The 20521-nt window shown below is 40.9% G+C and overlaps 2 protein-coding genes across 3 annotated transcripts in view; both read left to right on the plus strand.

Moving 5' to 3' along the window:
- The window catches only part of LOC135222775 (uncharacterized), a 99800-nt gene that overhangs the window by 74364 nt on the left and 4915 nt on the right, over positions 1–20521 (plus strand). Inside the window, exon 1 of one of the 2 annotated variants that reach the window (XM_064261032.1) lies at positions 4734–5041. The exons of the other annotated variant lie outside the window; for it this stretch is intronic. The gene's annotated coding sequence lies outside the window, so the exon portion shown is untranslated. Of the gene's footprint in view, positions 1–4733; positions 5042–20521 lie in introns of those variants that run through there. 2 annotated transcript variants of the gene reach the window in all.
- LOC135222776 (autophagy protein 5-like) overlaps positions 5060–20521 on the plus strand; it is a 172781-nt gene continuing 157319 nt past the window's right edge. Inside the window, exon 1 of the mRNA XM_064261035.1 lies at positions 5060–5443. The gene's annotated coding sequence lies outside the window, so the exon portion shown is untranslated. The remainder of the gene's footprint in view (positions 5444–20521) is intronic.

Below are 20521 nucleotides of genomic sequence, written 5' to 3' on the forward strand. Positions count from 1 at the left end.
TGCCACCCCTCACTCTGTTTTTTCCTGTTTTTTCCTGGGCCTAAAGCAGAGTGATTCTTCACCTCCCAGTCGTGCGGTGTGCTGACTGTCGGACAAGCAGTTAACTACCGAACTCCCGTGTTCGAAGCTTACAACCGGTTCCAGCTGCCGCAAGTTACATTCCTATTGTTAAAGGACCTCAGGTTTGTATAATTAGGAAAAATACAATTTTCGACAAATTGTTATTTTATAAATCAAATTATAGGGCCATCAGCTGGCAATGCCGGGCATTAATGAAAGTTATGAAACAACCGCATCATTAGTGCAATGGAATTTATTTTATAATTATGAAATAAAAATAAATAATATTGATAATGTGAGTACCATAATGAAAATAAAATATTAAAAGTAATAATGTTGATAATTTGAGTACCAAAATCATAATAGAGTGATATAAGATTTTTGTAATTACATTCTTATATAGAATTACACCAATGGGTACCGACAGTCTCATATGATAGACAAACAGATAGATATAACTTAATGTTGAATTTCGGTAGGGATAATGAAAAACCAGCTGCTGTTACTTCTTGGGGCGTGACGGGGACAAGTTGAGGGTGGGGGGGCAGTTGTCCCCTTAAAACAGTGGTTCTTAACCTTTTTCAGTGCCCGTACCCCTTGATATCTCAGAAAATGTTCTCGTACCCCCATCCAATATAAATACCATAACCATACAAACCTATGAAAAAGATTTGTGATACAAACCTTGCTGAGAAATTATTGGATTTTTTAATTATTAGTGGCTCTTTTGCTGTTGTGTCTCATTAATTATGATGTTCAAATGAGGTTCTTTCTTTGAAAGTGCCAGACGCATGTCATCACTTGAATCCAAACGCTTTCTGGCTTTTGTTTTGATATGTAGGAGCGTTGAAAAACCTGCCTTGCATAAGTATGTTGTTGCAAATGGTACGAGGACCTCCAAAGCTCTCCCTGCTAACTGGGAATGTTTGGAGTGGAGTTGTGCACACCAAAACATATCCAGTTGCATCTTTTCAAGCTCCATTCGGATTCTGTCATTGGTCTGCAACTCCACAAGATCATCCTTCATCATATCATTATCATCCATGGAATCAAAGTTGAAAAGAAATGGATCCCGTATCCATCTTTGTGCCATATAACCTTCTTCAAGGTGAAAATACTAACTTAAAAAGAAAAAAAAATTGAGACAATTATAGTAAGAGAAAAATTAAGAAAATATATGTTTTGCTTTCTCATGGTAAATATACGGTACCATTGCACTGGCTATCAAGTCTCATACCCCCAGGTTTAAGGTTTCATAGCCCTTGGGGCTAAAGGTACCCCAGGTTAAGAACCACTGCCTTAAAAGAAACACCTGTGCTGCACATCCGGCAGTGTTACCAGATGCATAGAAACATCTGTATTGAGACCGTTAATTTCCATGCCAGAGGTTCCGGCGTATGGCTTATGTAATGAGAAATTAGTAGAATGATAGTTGTGGAGCATACGGTCTGCAAACAAGACCACCGAGATAGAAGGCCTGTTCGATGTGACGTGATGACGTCGACCCTGGTGGTCTGACTCTCCAAGGTGAGTGACTGGCTACTCACTCCTGATTCTCGACCTTCCTTCCCTTACATCACTTGGACACAGGGTGTTTTCGTGGTTCCATTGTTTTATTCATGAACTGGAACATAAAACTTATATGGCATCATGAGGTAGCGAGCCATGGATACATCTAGTGTCCTTTTTTGGACGAACTTACAGTGGTAAGCAGTTAAACTCGTCAATAAGTTCACTGCAACAGGTACTACCTATTTGACTTTTCTCTCTGGGTGACTTTTGACTGCAATATAAATACAGTCTGCATTCTAGGTAGAAGTTGTGAGCAACAAGGTCAAGTGCAATATAAGAAAGACTGGTTTAACCTACATTGAATTTTAGTAGGAATTCATGTCAACCAATGCTTAACAGAGTCGAATAGGTATAGGCTAGCCTAAGTCAAAGAACTCCCAGTGCAGCCTATGCCAACCAATACCCAGTGTAGCCCGTGTCCAAGAACTCCCAGTACAGGACTTTTAAAACTTTGGAAAAAAAAAAACTATTTAAATGTCATAATAGGCAAGACTAATAATGGTAGCCGTAGTCAAGTAAGGCAAGCAACATATAAAAAGTTACCAACAAGCAAAGAAAGGGTAAACATCAAACAAGTATACCTAAGAACGGTAAACTTACACACTGCAAGTGCATAGAAACCCCAGAATGCTGTAGCCTATATGTGGTAAAGAGCATTATTGCAATAATTGTGGTAAGGGCCTGTGTCGGGTAAGAAGGTTGCAAACATGATACCTAACTGTGTGATAGAACCTTCAGATTAGGTACTCAAGAGTTACATTAGCACAGACATATAAGTTATAGGTTCATCACAACTTAAGTACAGTATAGTGGTGGGGAAATAGGCAAGTTTCAATTGACAAGAGTCAAAGGCATGGGACAAACCTTTTGGGCCTAGATGGGTTAAGGTGAAAAAAAGTAGACCGGCATAGTATTCTAGGGGTTACAGGTTCAAAACACGTGCCTACATAGAAATTTCACTAACCTAACCTAACCTATTCTCATTGCATTACTAGGTTTCAGTGCTCACATATACAGTAAAAATATTAAAAGACCATCTTTCTTCTTCTACAGGTAAAACTTGAGTACAGCTTGATGAAATACCATACTTATGCCACAATGCTCTACCTACAGTTAAACCTAACTGTACAGCACATGCATTTTTCATGTCACTGAAGTACTCACATAGGAGATCTCAAGATTCCTACAGAGGTTCATGATACAAATATCATTAAGCAGATATTCAGTAACTCCAAAGAGCTGATATTGCTGAATGTATTTCTAACACTGCAATATATATTGCATTGCTGTTATAAAACTAGTTATTTCATTTTTGGCAATAATTTTAGCTCTAGTTAATGACTGAATAAATTTGATTATTCATCAGAGCTGATAATATTGTGTTTTTGTTATACCTATAGTTGTTTCCCACAAAGTTACTGTACCATGAAAAGTGTGTTTTTTCAAACAGGTCTGTCCAACATCATAACTCAAGTTTTCTTTTGTACATCAAGAGTAAATGTAAATCATTACTACCCAATGACAAAATAGTGATACTCATGGTGGATGAAACTCACGTACTTAATACCATATGTTCATTATAAAAGCAAAAATATTGTTGGTTCAGCCTTTGGCTATAGTGAAGCTGCAACAGGGGCATTTTACTTTATGTGGAACAGGTAAAGTCTAAATTCACGTAAGTTGCACAAATTCCCAATTAAAGCATAAAAGCTGATGTTCTGCACTGCACACTGAAGAAAGTAATTATAGGCTTAGCAAAATACATTTTTACAGTGTTTTGCATTGTAACATCACAATGCTATCATTGGGAAAGCAATGTCCTATTTTCCCAGCATTCTTCAGCTGTCTATAGTGTATCCTCACCCATTTCAGAGTAACAAATGCCCTTTTTCGTGTATGTTTCAGTAAAATTGTTATAATATATCAGGAATAATTGTCTTGGCCAGAAAGTTATAAATGAAACTATGAAGTTACCTCAGTTCTTTGATGTCAATAATTTGGAAAACAAATTCATTATGCACCATCCAGCCCTTTGAAAAACTTCATGACAGATGTTTATTCAATGAACATTCATATAAACTATCATTAAAAGCATTATCTCCCTATACCTTTGAGAAACAAAATGTTCATTTAGTTTTACAAATATCCAATGAATATATCGTTCAAGCTTTACTAACTATTGAAAAAAAAATCACTGCCCTTTTATTCAGGATGCAAATATAAAAATTTTACATTTGGTCAACAATCATGAATGTAAACGATTAAATATCAAAGAAAAACAGAAAAATTAACTATGAGTTTCTACTAACGTTTCATTGAATAATTGTTGTTCAAGAAAATAACTATTGTAGCCAAAGAGAAAGTTAGAAAATTTAAACACCAAATAATGACTGTATGTAAGAGAATGATTTCATTCACATATAGTTTAAAGAACCATGTTTTTTAGTTATGTAAACCTATGCACTGCTGTGTATTCTTTGATAGACTGTATTGTAACTAAACAAATTGTTTTGGTTCAGCATTTTATGTTAATCTTATAACTTGTGTTTCGAGCAAGTATTATTTGGTAAAAGTAAATTAATAACTGGCAGACCAAAAATGATAGATTTGGCGAGGGTTGGTTTACATTTCTTTCGTCTGGCAGCGTAGTCAGTGCTAGCAGCTTGAACCACCCTTGCTTATGTCACAAAACATCGAACAGGCCTTCTATCTCTGTGGTCTTGCTGCAAATCCCAGGGACGTATCTGATATGGGTTGACAATGCCCGATGTTATCTGGCACGACTGCGCGCCAGTACCTGACTAATCACAATGAATAGTGGATGTCACTTCTTCAGCTGTGCAATTTCTGAAGAATTTTAAATTTTCTAAACTTTCATACGAAAATAGCTGTAATACTGCTGAACTCTTCAAATTCCGCTAAATTACCCGTTGCCTGTAGCAGCGGTTTGAAATCCGCGAGTTAGTCTTTAAATCCGCTAGAAATGGCGGGATTTCCGTCAAATTGGCACCCCTGTGATCTTTGAGGCAGTGCGTTGCTTGTTATTGGGGCATCAGCGTCCGCCATCTAGTCGTCGTTCTTTCACCACAGTTGCCGTCTGTTCTCGCGGCAACCGTTCGCTTTACACTTACGACTGAATCTCGCGCTCGCATAACGGAAAATTTGCTTACAAAATCGTTGCGGTCTTTTTGCAGTGTTCAAAATCTGCATATAAGAAAAATTCCATTTGGTGCTGAACTAGTGTGACGCAACACTTACTATCGTGCGTTTTCAGTTGTGAACTTTCCTTGATGCATTGATATATTTGCTTAGAATTTCTAGCCCCATTACCTATTCCGACTCGTGTGAGATCGGGAATAGGTTAAGCCATACGATATAAGTGCGACTAAGAATATGGGGACGTTGTAAGGTACTTGCGTTACTTGCATAGTTAATTCGACACTATTATATTTTTTGGGCTTAATGTCTGTGAATATTGAAAATTCCTTGCATGTACTACAAGTGAAAAGAATTCACACTTATTTTGTATGTGCGATGATTTGAACATGTTGAAAGATCCATTAGAACAAGGGCTTTTAGGAAAACCACGATTCAGCTAATGTCATAACGTGGCCATGCAAAAAAGTGTGACCACCATTATTCTTGGATTCTCTTTCCTTACTGTACTGTGAGTGGCTCCCACGGTGTCGGGCTGTCTGTAGTGAATGGTGTCCTTTGCAATTTGACATTGAAGTCTTCCCTCAGTAACAACTAGAGATCCACAGAGATGCTGTGTTTGGAATTTTAAGTGTCTACCTATTTCATGTTGCAGGTATCAGTTTGTTTTAGTTTTGCAGTTTCTTTTTTTTTCTGCTTCTACAGTGTCATTTTTTAACTTTATTTTTATATTATCGCATTCCAGTGTCGTAAAAAAAATATTTTTTTTTGCGATTTTTACATTTTTCTTCTCTTGTCTTTGTTGTCAAGACTGGGTTTGTCTTTATATCTTTGACTATGCACACGATTACCAAAACTGGTATTCTTTACTAAATAAGATGTTATGTATTAGTTTATCTTCACACTAATCTACGTGTTCCAAAAAGTAATTTAGTTTAGTTGAATTTAAAAACCATTTCCTTCTTAGAACTTTCATCTTGCAGTAAAAATACATTTTTCAGAAATGTTGTTCTTATGTAAGACAATATCGATTATGTGAAGGCTATCGTGTAGTGTAATTGTCAACGAATGCTGACGAATCGCCAAAACGTTTTAGGCAGCCGATACGAATTTTAGCCCCGCCCAAGGGCGTGTTTATGGTAGCGTTGCCAACTAATGATTCATTGGCCCTTTCGTTAGTCTTTCTTCGAAATTGTGAAGATACATTGAAAAATAAAGCAACGAGACAATGGTTTTTTGGTTTCATAATATTAATAGGCCATATCGGAGCAATCTGGTTTTTTTTCCGGTATGAGAATTTGGAAGACCCACGTAGCGCGAGAAAAATAAAAAGCAGCAACATCGGCTACTTTTTGTTATTGAGCGCTATTTTAATGTAGTCTTCGCTTAAATTTCATTTTTTGTTTAATTGGAAAATTATCTCATTTGTATTATTTACTTATATTTTTTTTCCTTTAAGTTCTTTGGCGTTATCGTAGCGACGATATATGGCTACCTTTTTAAGGCTGTTGGTGGAGAATGTGAATGATTCTTTTCCTTACTTCATCAGGGCTTTGAATGCATTAGATCAATTATTAAATTACTCATTAAATACATGTATTTTACACAGCAGCGTTGTAAAATTACCATATAAATATGCCATTAATACAGAGAACAGTAGCAGCATAATAAATCCTCATGGATGGGTTTGTTCCAGAGAGGCTGATTATTCCATTCATTCAGCTACTTTGTGAGAGGGAACGGTGGCGGACAGTCTGGCTCTTTTCTTTCCGTCATCTTTACGGAAATATATATAAATCAGACATTCGTCGTAGTGGATTATTTTTGTTTTTCTTGTTTTCTTTTATACATGTAATTTTGAGTGACTTAATCCTATATTATTATCGTTCTCACTCCCATTTTCCCTTTGCTGATTTTGCTTTGATAATTCTACTGAAATTAATTGTAAACATTTACTGAAAACCATTATAATTTTTGTATACATTAGTTTGTATCCCTAAATAATTGTAATGCAAAGCTATTGTACTGGAGGACGCAAATGAGTTGTTCGAATGGGAATTGAATGGTTGGAGGGCCGTTGTGTTTACAGGTTTTGTTTTTCCCATTACGAAAGGTGGAGTCGGGTGGTGTAACCCAGATAATTTTGGGAAAAGCATTAGTCCTGGAGCCAAGGGTGTTTGCATGCTTGAAAGGGCCAGAAAATGACCTACTTGATTTAGTAGGCCAGTAAAAATGGACAAAGACCCAGGCATTTTGTATAACAAATGCATTTTATGTGTTCATTGGGTTTCCGTGGATGACAAGTATGTCCCAAAAAAAAAATCAACCAAAATCAACAATATGCAACCATACATTTTGGCAATAAGGAAAATGGCCGCCACCCGTCAATTACATTAAGGTGGTGCTTCATTTTTACTTTAAATATTAGTTTGAAGCTTAAGTTTTGTAAAAATACTATGGAGATGGAGGTAGACTCAAAAATAAAGAAAAATAATACATTTGAAACTGAATAGAAAAAGTAAATGCATTATTATTTTAAATCAATATGTCTCCTTATTTCTGGCCGTGAATCATCAACTTTAATAATATAAGCAATATTGATATAGAATAGAATCATTATTTATACAAAAATAATGCAGAACACAATCATACCGTTTAAAAAAAGTTGATGCATTTTGAATAGAATAGTTTGCCGTACTCATAGATGCCTGATCATTAGCACCTGTAATTAATCCTAATGTCGTCATTATTTACCTAGACCTGATCTCGGTCATTTGTGGGTTCGGGATATGAAGGAAAAACAGGAGAGAGAGAAGTTCACGTGCATGCAATAGAGGTCATGCAAAAATAATAATCGAGGGAACGTTTAACACAGGTGTATTCTTCTTAGCTACACAGGTGGCCTTTAACTGTAATTATTACGTTAACTATGCTAGTGCACAAACGCACGACAGGTTAGACCTATTGACACTCATGGTGACGCACGTCTGGCGGAATACGGGATTGGGACTGCGGGCACTGGGCACTCTTGGGAGGGACCCGCTAACGAAACTGATCTGACCGATGGTGCGGCCTGTTTCAAATGCCCCCTACACACAGCATCCGTTATTGCAAGAAAAGCTGATTGGGTATTCTGGCTCCTAAGACTCAAGGGCCAATCAAGAAGGGATATAGAAATGCGTACATTCTTTTGAACTGCCTAAGCCATGTCAACTTGTAACGTCTTTGGCGGTTGCCTTGCTTTGTTACACATACACACAGTATCGCTTATAACGGTTTCACGGGACTTCAGACTATCACGGAAAAGGCATATTCAAAACTATTAAATCAGCGAGCGCACACACTTACACACACACACACATATATATATATATATATAATTATATATATATATATATATATAGATATATTATAATATATATATATATCATATAAATATATATATTATATATTATATATATATATATATACATACCACATATACCTATACATATATGTATATGTATTGTATATATATGTATATATATATATATATATATATATATATATATATATATATATATATATATATATACACACACACTATACTTATATGAATAATTATCACATCGAACCGTGATCCATTTATATATCAATTCAAGCTACAAATGTTGGCTGATTGGATAGCGTCACTGACTGTCCGGATTTCGTCCCCGTCACTTGGACGGTGGTTCGATCCCATGGGGGGACGAAATTATTATCAACTAAAAAATTCCCCTTCGGTACATATATGAAAATATATCATTTTGGGAGGTAAAGTGAATTTAGATATTAAAGGACAATTTGTAGCTTGAATTGGTATATACTTATATATGTATATATATATATATATACATATACATATACGTATATGTATGTGTATATGTGTGTACACATGAAGCACATGTTTACAGCTACATCTGATCTATATTGGTAGTTCTGGAGAAGCTGAAGGCATAACTATCATTATTGGATCAATTGATCCATTTACTTCAAGTCTGCACCCATAGTCCTCATACTTGAGAGCTGTTTTCAGGTTGCGCCAGGTATGTATGTACGTACTTGAAAATTAACCATTAGACAATGAAACTGGCACAACCTTTAAGATGGTGGTACCCTTTCTATTGGGACATATTTTGTGGAGGAAGTAATGTAGAGGATCCTAAGTTCATTGAGGGGTTTCAGTGCCTCCGTGGTACAACAGTGATACATATTCCAATCCTACATCTAAAATACCTTTCCCATCCCAAAAAAGGCTGAGGAGATGGTGTCACACCCAGACATAGCACGTATGAATGGAGGGCACATGCACATTTCACGTCCTAGAACCTCTCTAGCCACATTTATAGACAGTGTATGTTGCTTGGTTTCCATGTAAACTGGTTGTTGCATGATGAAGGACAGGGACCAGTATAACTGTATCATCCATCAGCTGCTACTTAAATGGGGGCCTTACCTTACTAGTAACTGTTTCATCAAGAACTCTTTTCACAGTTATAACACCTGCATTTCCTTGTTCATCAGCATGCTCCACCTCAATACCTGTATCTTCTAGACTCGGTCATATTAGCCTGATCAGTTCCTGCCTATTGCATCTATTAGAAAGAAATTTTGTTTTGTCAGATGGAATAGGAGAAGGGATATTTGAGATCATATTTGGGGAAGATTTGTCTAGTCGACACTGCTTCTACGCTTGATCTTTGGTTGTCCTAACTGTATAGCAATCAATATAACATAAACAGGTAGGCCAGGACTTTTCCTCCACATTACAAAACGCACATAACTCATGATGTGTCTATTGTTCCAATTTTTGGCCAATACTGACTGTGTAGCAAAGTACATCCATCAATCCCCACTACTGTTAGCTTACTGATTTCACACATATCAGGGGATCCATATGTGCGATAAATTATGAGAGATGTGACTGGTGTATTTCTCATTCCTCCATCTATAAAGAGAGAAGAGAGAACTGACAGCTTAAAGGAGAAGGTTGCCTCTGTAGGTTGACCTTGACTGTAGCATATAGCCAAAAGTCTCTGATATAACTCAGTGCTTGATATGAACAATTCCTCACGTGCCACTTTCACAAGTTTATACATTAACTTGAAAGTTTGAGCTTGTTTTTTTCTTTTCCTGTTACTTGAGAAAATGTCGTTCCTGTCATTTGTTCTTGAATGACCTTCCCAGTCTGCAGTGATGTTTCAACGTTGACATTGCAATAATTCCACTCGCAATATTTATTATCAACTGATGTTCATCTTCAACTCTGAAAGGGTTGTGTTACCTTAAGAAGTCTACAAACAACTGGAGGAGCTCATTATCACGTCTCACATAACTGACGTTCATCCCTCATTGCTGCTCAGACCAGGTGCCAGAGAGTGTGTTGATCAATGATGTTACTGCCTCACTGTACTGGGCAGTAATAAGAGCTGTACATGAACATTTTGTTCAAACTGACTGTATGAGTAATATTAATGAGCCCTCCATGTGTCTTTCTAGACCTCATCAAACTTTGTTCAATTATCATGTCTGACAAAGCACCACTCCAGAATAAATGGCTGTTCCTTCTGACTGTGAACTTCCTTCCCTTTGTGAAAAGGAATTAGAAGACTATTACATAACTCATCACAGTCTTATAATTAAAGGCAGCAACACTTGCCATATTTAATTCGACCAGCTACTGCAAAGTAAGGTAACTTCCTTTGAATATTGTGGTAAGAAGATAAGCAATGGATTTGGTAATTATAAATATAAAAATCTTGGTACGTATACATATTAAAATAACAGTATAGTAGTCAGTCTGATAGCAAGTGGCTTTGAACAAGACTTAATGGTCACTGCCAAAAAGTAACTCTTCTCCCTGATTGAAGTAACTATTTTTATACTTCGGTTTTCATATAAAATTTTTAAATTAAGTAATTTATATATTTTTTCAATTAAAATCATATCAATTAATGCCTAAGGATGAAAGTAAATTTTCAATAAAAATTGGGACACTCTTGAAATTTAGTCTGCGACTGGGCTGCTTGGATCTACAGACAAACAGAAGGATACAAGGAACACACACCCACACACACACACACACATATCTCCCATCGGGTGTGATAATATGACTAATAATAATAAGAAATCAGTCAGATATGTACAAAGGGGATTCCATGTGTCATGGAATTGTGAGGTCTGAGCAATATGAGCAGAGCGAGCGAACTAACTTTATTCAGCAAATGAGGCTATACATAAGGTGGCGCGCGGATGGAAGCGTAATGTCTGTCACTAAATTGTAGAGCATTTTACGCCCTTTCAAAAGAAATGGCGTAAAATGCTCTACAATTTAGTTCCGGGAAGAAAAGAGAGGACATAAATTAATCTAGAAAATTTTACAATGGAAGGGCGAACATTCACCCAAATGTCGTCCTTACAAATACTCTCTCTCTCCCCCCCCAAGACAATGATTACTTAGAATTGTTGGATGACTAACGGAATCTTGCAGGGAGCTGAAGGAGTCCTCGGGTTCGTGATTCCCTCGGTTGAGGGGCGTCTTGCGTGTCCTCATCGTCTTTAGGGCCGGAAAGCAGCATGCTGTCCCTGGTAGTGGGCCTGGGGGCTCGACTGCTTTCCTTTGGTGGCCTCGATGACGTTTAGGGACACTGTCAGGAACCAGTGGTGTTGGGGTTTTGCAAGGGCCTTCAGCGGGGTCGTCGTCATCGGGGATGATGGCAGGCTTGAGGCGATCTATTGAGACCCAGTCCTTGCGGCCACCAATTGATATGAAGAATGCCTTCTCCTCCTGACAGACGACTCTGTGCGGGCCTCGTCAAGGGCGGGAGGGCAGCGTCGTTCCTCACAAAGACGAAACTGCAGGAGTCCAGGGCTCGCAGGTGGAACTGCTTCGTCCTGTCAACGTACGTCTCTTGGCAGGGAACAAACTTTTGGGTGGCTGCACAAAACATAGCCAGGGGAATATCAGGATTGTCGCTGTCAATGGGGAAGAATTCGCCTGGCACTGTCAGGGTCTCCCCATACACCTTCTCTGCTGGGGAAGGGTTGCCGTTGGCTCTTGGGGTGGTGCAGAGACCGGGAAGGACCCAGGGAAGCTGTGCCTTCTAATCGGGTCCCTGACAGCGTACCATTAAGAAAGCCTTGAGGGAGCAGTGGACCCTTTCCACCATGCCGTTGGCTGTGGGATTGTAGGACGTCGTGGTGTGGTGCTTGGTCCCCATCAGGCGTGCCAGGGAAGACCAGAGCTCTGACGTGAAGGCGGGTCCTCGTTCCATCGTGACGGCGTCGGGCACTCCAAAGCAGCTGATCCATCTGGTCAGGAGGGCTTCGGCGCAGGCATCTGTGGTGGCTTATGTATCGGGGTTGCCTTGGGCCACGTGATAGACCAGTTGATCCCTGTTAGGAGGTCTCTGGCATTATCGGATGGAGGAGGAGACCCAACGACGTCGACGTGGATGTGTCCGAAGCTTCACCTGGGCTGGGGTAAAGAACCTATCCCCAATTCAGTGTGCCTTCCCGTCTTGCTACTCTGGTACGCGATGCAGTTTCTGGCCCACTCCCAAGCATCCTTTCTGATGCCGTGCCACACGAACTTCTCCATCAGGAGCCTGGTTGTCGTGCTGGGTGACAGGTGTGAACACCTGTTACCTGCGGTAGGTGGGTATCAGGATGAGGGCGTCCTGTGCTGGTATCGCAGAGGAGCGTCATCCTGGAGGGGCCAAAGTGTATCTCCTCTGAGTGAAGGGCGGTGATGGTGGTCCAGTAGGTTTGTACTTTGGGGTCGGAGGCTTATTCATGTGCTAGGTCTTCGTAGTTGACGCCGAGGTGAAGGGAGTTGATCTCGGCCCTCGAGATGGCATCGGGCTACGGGATTTCTTCCACCTGGGATGTACTCGATGGAGCACAAGAACTCGGAGACTGCCGCGAGATGACGTTGCTGCCTTGCAGACCAGGCATCACCCGCCTTGACGAAGGCATGGGCCAGCGGCTGTGGTCCGTCCTTATGGTGAAGGGGACACCCTCCAGGAGATATTTGAAGTGGCAGACGGCCTGGTAGACGGCAAGGTGTTCACGGTTGAATGTGCTGTAGCGAGTCTCGGCGGGTTTGAGCTTCTTGCTGAAAAAGGCTGTTCCAGGATGGCACTTCTCGGTCCTGGTGAGCCAGGATGGTGGCCCTGCCCTGCTGAGTGAAGACTTGGTTCGGGCGAAGGCGAGCTGCTGGTCTTCTTCTCATGTCAGCTTCTTAGGTTTGCCCTTCAGGACCTCGGTCAAAGGGCGCAAAGTGTGGGCAATGTCTGGGACGAACCTCTGGTAATAATTCACCATCCCGATGAATTCTTGGAGGGCCTTGACAGTCGTTGGTGTCAGGAACTTCTCCACTGCGACCACCTTTGACGCCATGGGACAAACTCCTGCTGCTGTAATTTTGTGGCCAAGGAAATCCACCTTCTCGGCGCCGAAGGTGCATTAGTCAAAACAGACAGCAAGTCCATTCTCCTGTAGGAGCTTGAGGATGGCCCGGACTTGGTTCAGGTGCTCCTCCAGTGATCTGGAAAATGTAAGAATATCGTCCATGTAGCAGATGCAGAAGGGTAAGTCACCGAGGATGCTGTCCATGAGGCATTGAAAAGTGGCCCCAGCATTCTGCAAGCTGAAGGTGGAGAAAGCGAAAATGAAGGATCCGAAGGGCGTGATGATCGCCGTCTTTGGAATATCATCGGGATGGACAGGGACTTGAAAATACGACTTAAACAAGTCAATCTTGGAGGAGACCTTGGTGCTGTGTAAGGGCCTGGTGAGGTCCTGCATGTTTGGCTGGGGGTAGCTGTCAGGCGTGGTGACGAGGTTCAGGTGCCCGTAGTCGCTGCAGGGCATCCAAGTACTGTCTGCCTTCTTCACCATGTGGAGGGGGGACGCCCACGGACTCACTGCCTTTTGACAGATTCCCATCGTCTCCGTTTCTTTGAACGTAGTCTTGGCTTCCTGGAATAGCTTCTGGAGGCCCTTGGTCTCAATATGGTGGAAGACACTGTGCTTGGGCACGGCCCCAGCCACCTGGCGAAGCTCGGGGCAGAAGATATCCAGAAACTCCTGTAGAAGGGAGGCGTATCTTGGTTGTCTGGCGAGTGGGCGGGAGAGGCAGGTCTCTGTATCGAGAAGGCGCTGGTGAACCACATCCACCAAGAGGAAATCCGCCCCCAGTAGAGGGGTCCATACATTTGCGAGCAAAGGGCCAGGTGTAGGTCCAGCCCATGAACGCGATGGTCTGGGCCCTGGTGCCGTAGGTGCAGTTGGACATCCGTTTGCAGCTACGGGGATGGTTGAGTCGTTGGGGGCGCGGCTGCAATCCACTGCAGACAAAGGGAACACTGACTGCATGGCACCAGTGTCAACCAGCATCCTGAGGCTGGAAATGCTGTCCTGGACATAGAAGCCCCTGGGTTGGGACTTTGTTACTGCTGCTGCCATGGGCGTTTGTTTTGGGCACTGCCTCCATCGTTTTTTAAAGGGTGGAAGGAGCAAGGGCGCTCACACTTCCGTGCCTTGCTGCCGAACTGGCGGTGGAAGCGGCACCACCCTACGTCTGGGAGGGGCTTCTGCGATTGCTGGTATGCTGCACACCAACTGTGTCCTCCTGCAGTAGGCTGTTGGCTGATGGAGGAGGGGAGAATTTTGCTGCTTAGATGGCGGTAAATAGTGCGAAAGCCCGCTGCACCAGACTTTTCATCTCCATCTCCATGGTGTCAGCATTAGGGATCTGGCTTTGGACTTCAGGCGCGAGCAGGCGAAGGATGCTCACCTCCTGCCTTTGTCCTTGGTGGTCCACCTCTGGCAGGAGGACCAGGTGCTGGAGCTTGTGCCAGGCCAGTCTGGGATCCGAGGTGGTCATGGGGTTGACCACGAGGTCGAAAATTTGGTCGGCTCATTGGGGAACTGGGAGGGAGAAGGCCTGGATAAGCTCCCTCTTCAGGCCTTTGTAGGGCAGCTCCCCACGTGAGGTGTTTGAAGGCATCCGCTGTGAGGGTCCTAGCGATGAGGTCCACCTTGGTGCTGTCCTGGGTGATGCAGAACGAGCACAAACAAACAAAAGTGTACATCATGCACAGAAATACAAGAATTTAATCCAATGATTGTCGGTTGTGACCAAACAAACATCCATCCATAAGAAAGAATCGACTCCCATAATAACCCCTGGGACAAGTCAAGACCTATGCCCCCATTATACTTAAGAGGGTAATGGCGCCTCTTCTTCCACCAGCCACACTCTCAGCTCTATTACACTGTGTCTCCTTTCCGTCTGCCTCCTTCTTGCTGTTGTCCTCTCTCTCTCTTATAACTCTTTGTTCCTCCTCCTGTGTCTTCTAGGCCTATGGAGGTCTTTCTCTCCTTACCTTATGCCTTCTTTATTCCTTCATGCTTAATTTGCGTTACGTAAGGTCCTACATGATCTGATGCTAGTTGTCTTTGTAAAAATAAGAATTTGGAATGTGGCTGTTGATATTACAATTATAATTAAAGAGTAGTAGGTATGCTGTTATTTGATAGATAAGGCTTTTATTGGTAGATAGCTAAATCCCATTATTACAAGAGAGATCCACGAAAACCGAGTTAATTCTTCTGTCGGTAACAGCAAGTAATAATATTATTACGACAAAAGTTGAACAGATGGGTTTTCTCGCCTCCATGATGAGAAAATAAACCTACAGAATAGATAGATTCAGTTATATTATTTTCCTTAAAGGAGAAATTAGAGAGAGGGAGCAGAAGTTATAAAGTGTGCTTGAAAGGGTGGGAGTGAAGGATGGAGGGAAAAATGTTGGGGAAGACTTGTGGAGGTGCGGGTTTCATCATGCATCTGGATGCACAGTTCCAGTGTTACCAGATCACATCCAGCCCTTGTGGCTGAAATGTGTGTACTTATTCCTGTGGCCGACTGTACGTAGATATGTATGTATATGTATATATATATATATATATATATATATATATATATATTTATGGTACTCCACAGGACCCATACGTCAGCGATCCTACGTCCTCGAGGATGATCCTGCAGAAAACCCGGGACATCCAAATCAAGCCAGAGCCAAGGGCATCACAAAGGTCGCCTGGACATTCCAAAAATATTAATCACTTATACCTTGGCTAAGCGAGAACCCTTCGACATTTACTGAGCCAAGGGTGAGGCAGGATGAAGAGTAATTCTTCAAGAATAACAGTATATCCAAGCAGGCATTTCATAACAAATCCAACAGTCACCAGGAGTAATGAGGCTCAGAGATCAACTGACTCCAGTCGAAAGCATCTCCGACAAAGCTACAGAGACAGCACCACTCACTCACAAATATATGAAAAGACAGAATGGTCATTAGTGGCAATTACCAAACAGACAAACCACTGGGGAGGAGGAAAATAAACTAAATAAATAATACAGGTCTTATACATTACAGACAAACAAGAATAATAAAATAACGAGGAATTAAATAAAATATCACAACAAAGTGACACCTCTCCCAAAAGAAAAAAAATAATTTTTTTTATATAAAGAGGAAAAAAAGTAAATAGTCATTAAAAAGACCAACAAGCTAGGTTTTATGCAACCTTTCAAAAAAAAAAGGTATGAATTTGCAAAAATAATAAACTTACAAAACCTGTTATCCAACAGGAGGGATGGCAAGGATGCAGCTCACAAAGGCACCAAAATTAACAAAATATCATCAATATATGATGGAGAATCTACAACACAGAAAACGCCAAACACTTTTAACCCAAGAGCTTCAAAAGCTCTCACGTACGTACATAATTAAGAGCTACACTGCTCTAATCCGGATTCCATATAACTGTTCATACGCCATAATTATTTTACACACTCAACGTTGTTTCACTTTGTTTCACAACGCTCATTGTAACAATGTTCAGCGAACAATAGTCCTGTCTATATCACCGTGGCAACTAACTAGATCACTATAAAAGTGTTTTACCGAATACATACACCAACATTGGACAACACAGAGAAAACCAACAGTTTTCCCCTGCGCAACCCCAACACACAAAAATTTTGTGAAGCGTAGTTATGCCTGAAAATAAAGAATGCCCGGATTAGTAGATGTTAGCTAACAGTGTAAACTCTCCTATTAGTATCCTAACCACCAAATTAATCACCCCACCGTATTGTACCATGTGCCAATGACCAGTAAATACCAACATCCTCTCAGTAACATAATTTTTACGATATTAACCATTTGTATCCTATAACACTCATTCCATAATGTATTTAAGCACATCACCAACCTTCATTAAAGTAAATTTTGCCACAAAATATGGTCTTAATATCAAACTATTCTTGATTTTATAGCCCAAGGCATTTACTCAACTCATGTAAAGGAAAATTATGATTAATACATATTCGTTATACACTCATCTACTCCTTACAATAAGAACCTAAGCACCTACTTCAACAGTACGCACATTGTAATTAGAACTATACAGATACTACCTTAATATCCGCATAGCCCTCTGCAAGAATCCCTACTCTACGCTGCGAGAGAGAGCATCGCCCTCAACGTTGTCTTTTCCCGGGACAGGAGTGAACTCTAGATTCCACTCCTGCAACATGAGGCTCCAACGCAACAGACGTTGGTTTTTATTTTTGTATCTGTTGTTGAAGGTCAAGGGGTTATGGTCAGTCATAATCTTTATAGGCGTTACTGTGGAAGAAAGATAGCCAGAATGAGTACGAGTGTCTCCTCGACCGTCGAATATTTCCGTTGAGCGGAAGTCAATTTCTTTGAAAAGAACGTGACCGGGTGAGAAACGTCTTGCCTGTCGTTCTGTAATAAGACCTCTCCGACACCGACTTCACTTGCGTCAGTGGCAGGCGAAAAAGGCAGGTTAAAATCTGGAGCCCTTAAAACGGGGAAACTAAGAAGTACCCCTTTTAAGCACTGAAATGCCCTTTGCGTTTCAGGAGTCCAAATGAAAGGAACAGTTTTCTTCAACAAATTGGTTAGCAGATCAGCGATGTCAGAAAAATTTCTTACAAATTTACGGCAATGACCAACTAGACCTAGGAATTTTCTGACATCCTCTCGACACTTTGGTATAGATATTTTCTCAATGGCCTCTACATTGGCTCGTTTAGGAGCCACCTACCGTTCAAATTTACCTTTAATTCTTTGATTCACCATCAAAATCATTCATTACAAATTCTCTCTCTCTCTCTCTCTCTCTTTCTCGTCTCTCTCTTTCTCTCTCTCTCGCTCTCTCTCTCTCTTATCTCTCCTCTCTCTCTCTCTCTCTGTTAAGTACCAAATAATGTCCGCGTTAAGATTTCAATAGCGCAGCAACTGAGAGAGAGAGATCTGTAATAGATTCTGATGGTGAATGAGAGAATTAAAGGTACATTTGGACTTTAACAAAGAGCTATTTAAATTTCTCTCTCTCTCTCTCTCTCTCAGCTGTTGAGTTATTGAAGCATTAATACAGTTTATTTAACAGAGAGAGATCTGTAATAAATGATTCTGATGTTGAATCAGAGAATTTTGGACTTTAACAAATGAGCTATACAGACCTGAGGTCCTTTACATTACATTTCATGCCCACCTCATGCCACCCCTCAATCTGTCATCTGGGCCGAAAGGCAAATGGGAATGTTTACATTTAGGCAAGGTATGTAGAATAAGGGAGAGAGGTACAGTCACTTTGGTCGCGGCCGTAGTTTTGAGGTATTTTCGTGATAGGCCTGGAGGACAGGGTGAGAGCGATCAAGGCAAGTACTACCTTGGGTCGAAGGTATTGGGGATTAGGTGTAAGTGTCATATGTCCTTTTCACTCTGTTATCTTGTATACGTTTGGTGTTCTTTTGAATTCATATAGATCACTGTTCACATACAAAATCGTGGATTGATAATGTATGGCTTTCTAATATATAATAGAAGCCTTAGATTATTAATATGATAGAAAATCTTTTAGAATTGTCACGGCATAATTTAGATAATTTACGCATTTTTTTTCCTTCTTTTTTTTTGCGTACTCGATACAATTTGGGCATTCAGAACTCTCATCCCTAAAAACATCCGAAATCTGACAAAAAAAAAATAAATAAAAAATACACTTTAAAAGGCAAGTACACACAATTTTCAGTATGGCGTGCAAAGTCGCATAATACTCCATTGCCTGGTTTGAGTGCATTTTCTCCATTGAATGTTTTATCCCATAAGCATGCCTAGTTTTTTTTTCTGTCATAAGGTACCCTTGAATTGAACACATCAAACCAGGAGTGAGCAAGCTCTGTAAGTCCCTTCTACTTTCCCGGAACATACTCTTCAAAAGTCCCTGACTTCCATGAAATCTAAAGCTTTAGATGTTGTTCCGAAAGAAGCTGCATTGCTTTCCTCTCGTTCATACGTTGCGTACCCGTTACATTTATGTATTACATTTATGCTGCAAGTCTCTTTTATATGCACTTTCTTCAGAATGTGTACTGCATATGCGATGAGTAGTAGGGTTAAAGTTGTCTTTCTCTTACAACGATGTACCCATTTCCGTCTTGTTTCCTAATCACGAGGGAATCGGAAAAAGGATGCCTCCTTTTTTCTGTTTGAATAACAACCAGACATGGCGCAGCTGTTTGGCATTATTTAAATAATAATTTAGATTATATAAAAAATCAAAATTATGGTAGTATTCGAAGAATGTAAAACTAAAACTAAATCACTGCAGAGATGACTGAAGTGACCCGTGATCTACATTTGAATGAAACATTTGCTGAGTGACTTCTTGCCCTGACCTGTCCTCCCTCCAGGAGGTGCGGCTCTTTGGGGGGATAAGCCGCAACCCCCCACAAATGACTCTACTTGACCCATTCTATATACCTTGCATTTAGGTAGGTGAGGCTCCCACCTACTAGCTGGTAGTTAACTGCCTAACCACCTTGTTTGAAAGTTCAACCGCCTTTTCCAGCTCAGCTGAAAGTAATTCCTAATGTAAAGGACCTCAGGTTTGTATGGTTAGGAAAATAAAATTTACTCTAAAAATTTTGAATTTGGGGTTTTGGAGCGAGGAGTCAGGAACGCGTCAACATCCTGAAAATGAAAGCAGCCTGGTTGGCTCTGCAGTTCCTCCAACAGTAGACCACTGTCTTGAGCTACAACACCTCAGTTGTCTCCTACATGAACCAGCCAGCAGCTGAGATACACGAATGGTCGGAATTTAATGGTCTGACTCTTACTGCCTGGTACAATCCAGGAAGAACGCGGTGGCCGACACTTTGAGCAGATCAAACCAGATAGTGGGATTTTAATGGTTCTTGGAACAATCGGTAGCAACAGCCTTTTCAAATTGTGGGAGGGTCTCACAATAGATTTGTTTGCAACATCTCGGAATCACAAGTTACCCAGTAGTACTGCTCTCCAGTCCCAGACAAGAGAGCCATCATGCAGGATGCTTTCCAACATCGGTGGGATAACGTAGATGTGTATGTATCCCAACCCCCCCCCACCCCCCCCCCCCCCCATTCTGTAAGATCAGAAGGGTGATCAATAGAGGCTTAATTTCTATAGATCTAAGGAGATGAGTAGCCCTGAAGTGGCCTCAAGAGCGGAGTGGTATGCAGACCTATATCTTCTGGTAGACATCTCAAGATGCCTTCCCATAACACCAGATCTACTAAAACAAGAGCAGGTTACATTGATCAGCAGACGCCCTACAACTTCGC

This window comes from Macrobrachium nipponense, chromosome 8, assembly GCF_015104395.2.
Source record: "Macrobrachium nipponense isolate FS-2020 chromosome 8, ASM1510439v2, whole genome shotgun sequence".
In the NCBI taxonomy this organism is placed as follows: Eukaryota; Metazoa; Arthropoda; class Malacostraca; order Decapoda; family Palaemonidae; genus Macrobrachium; species Macrobrachium nipponense.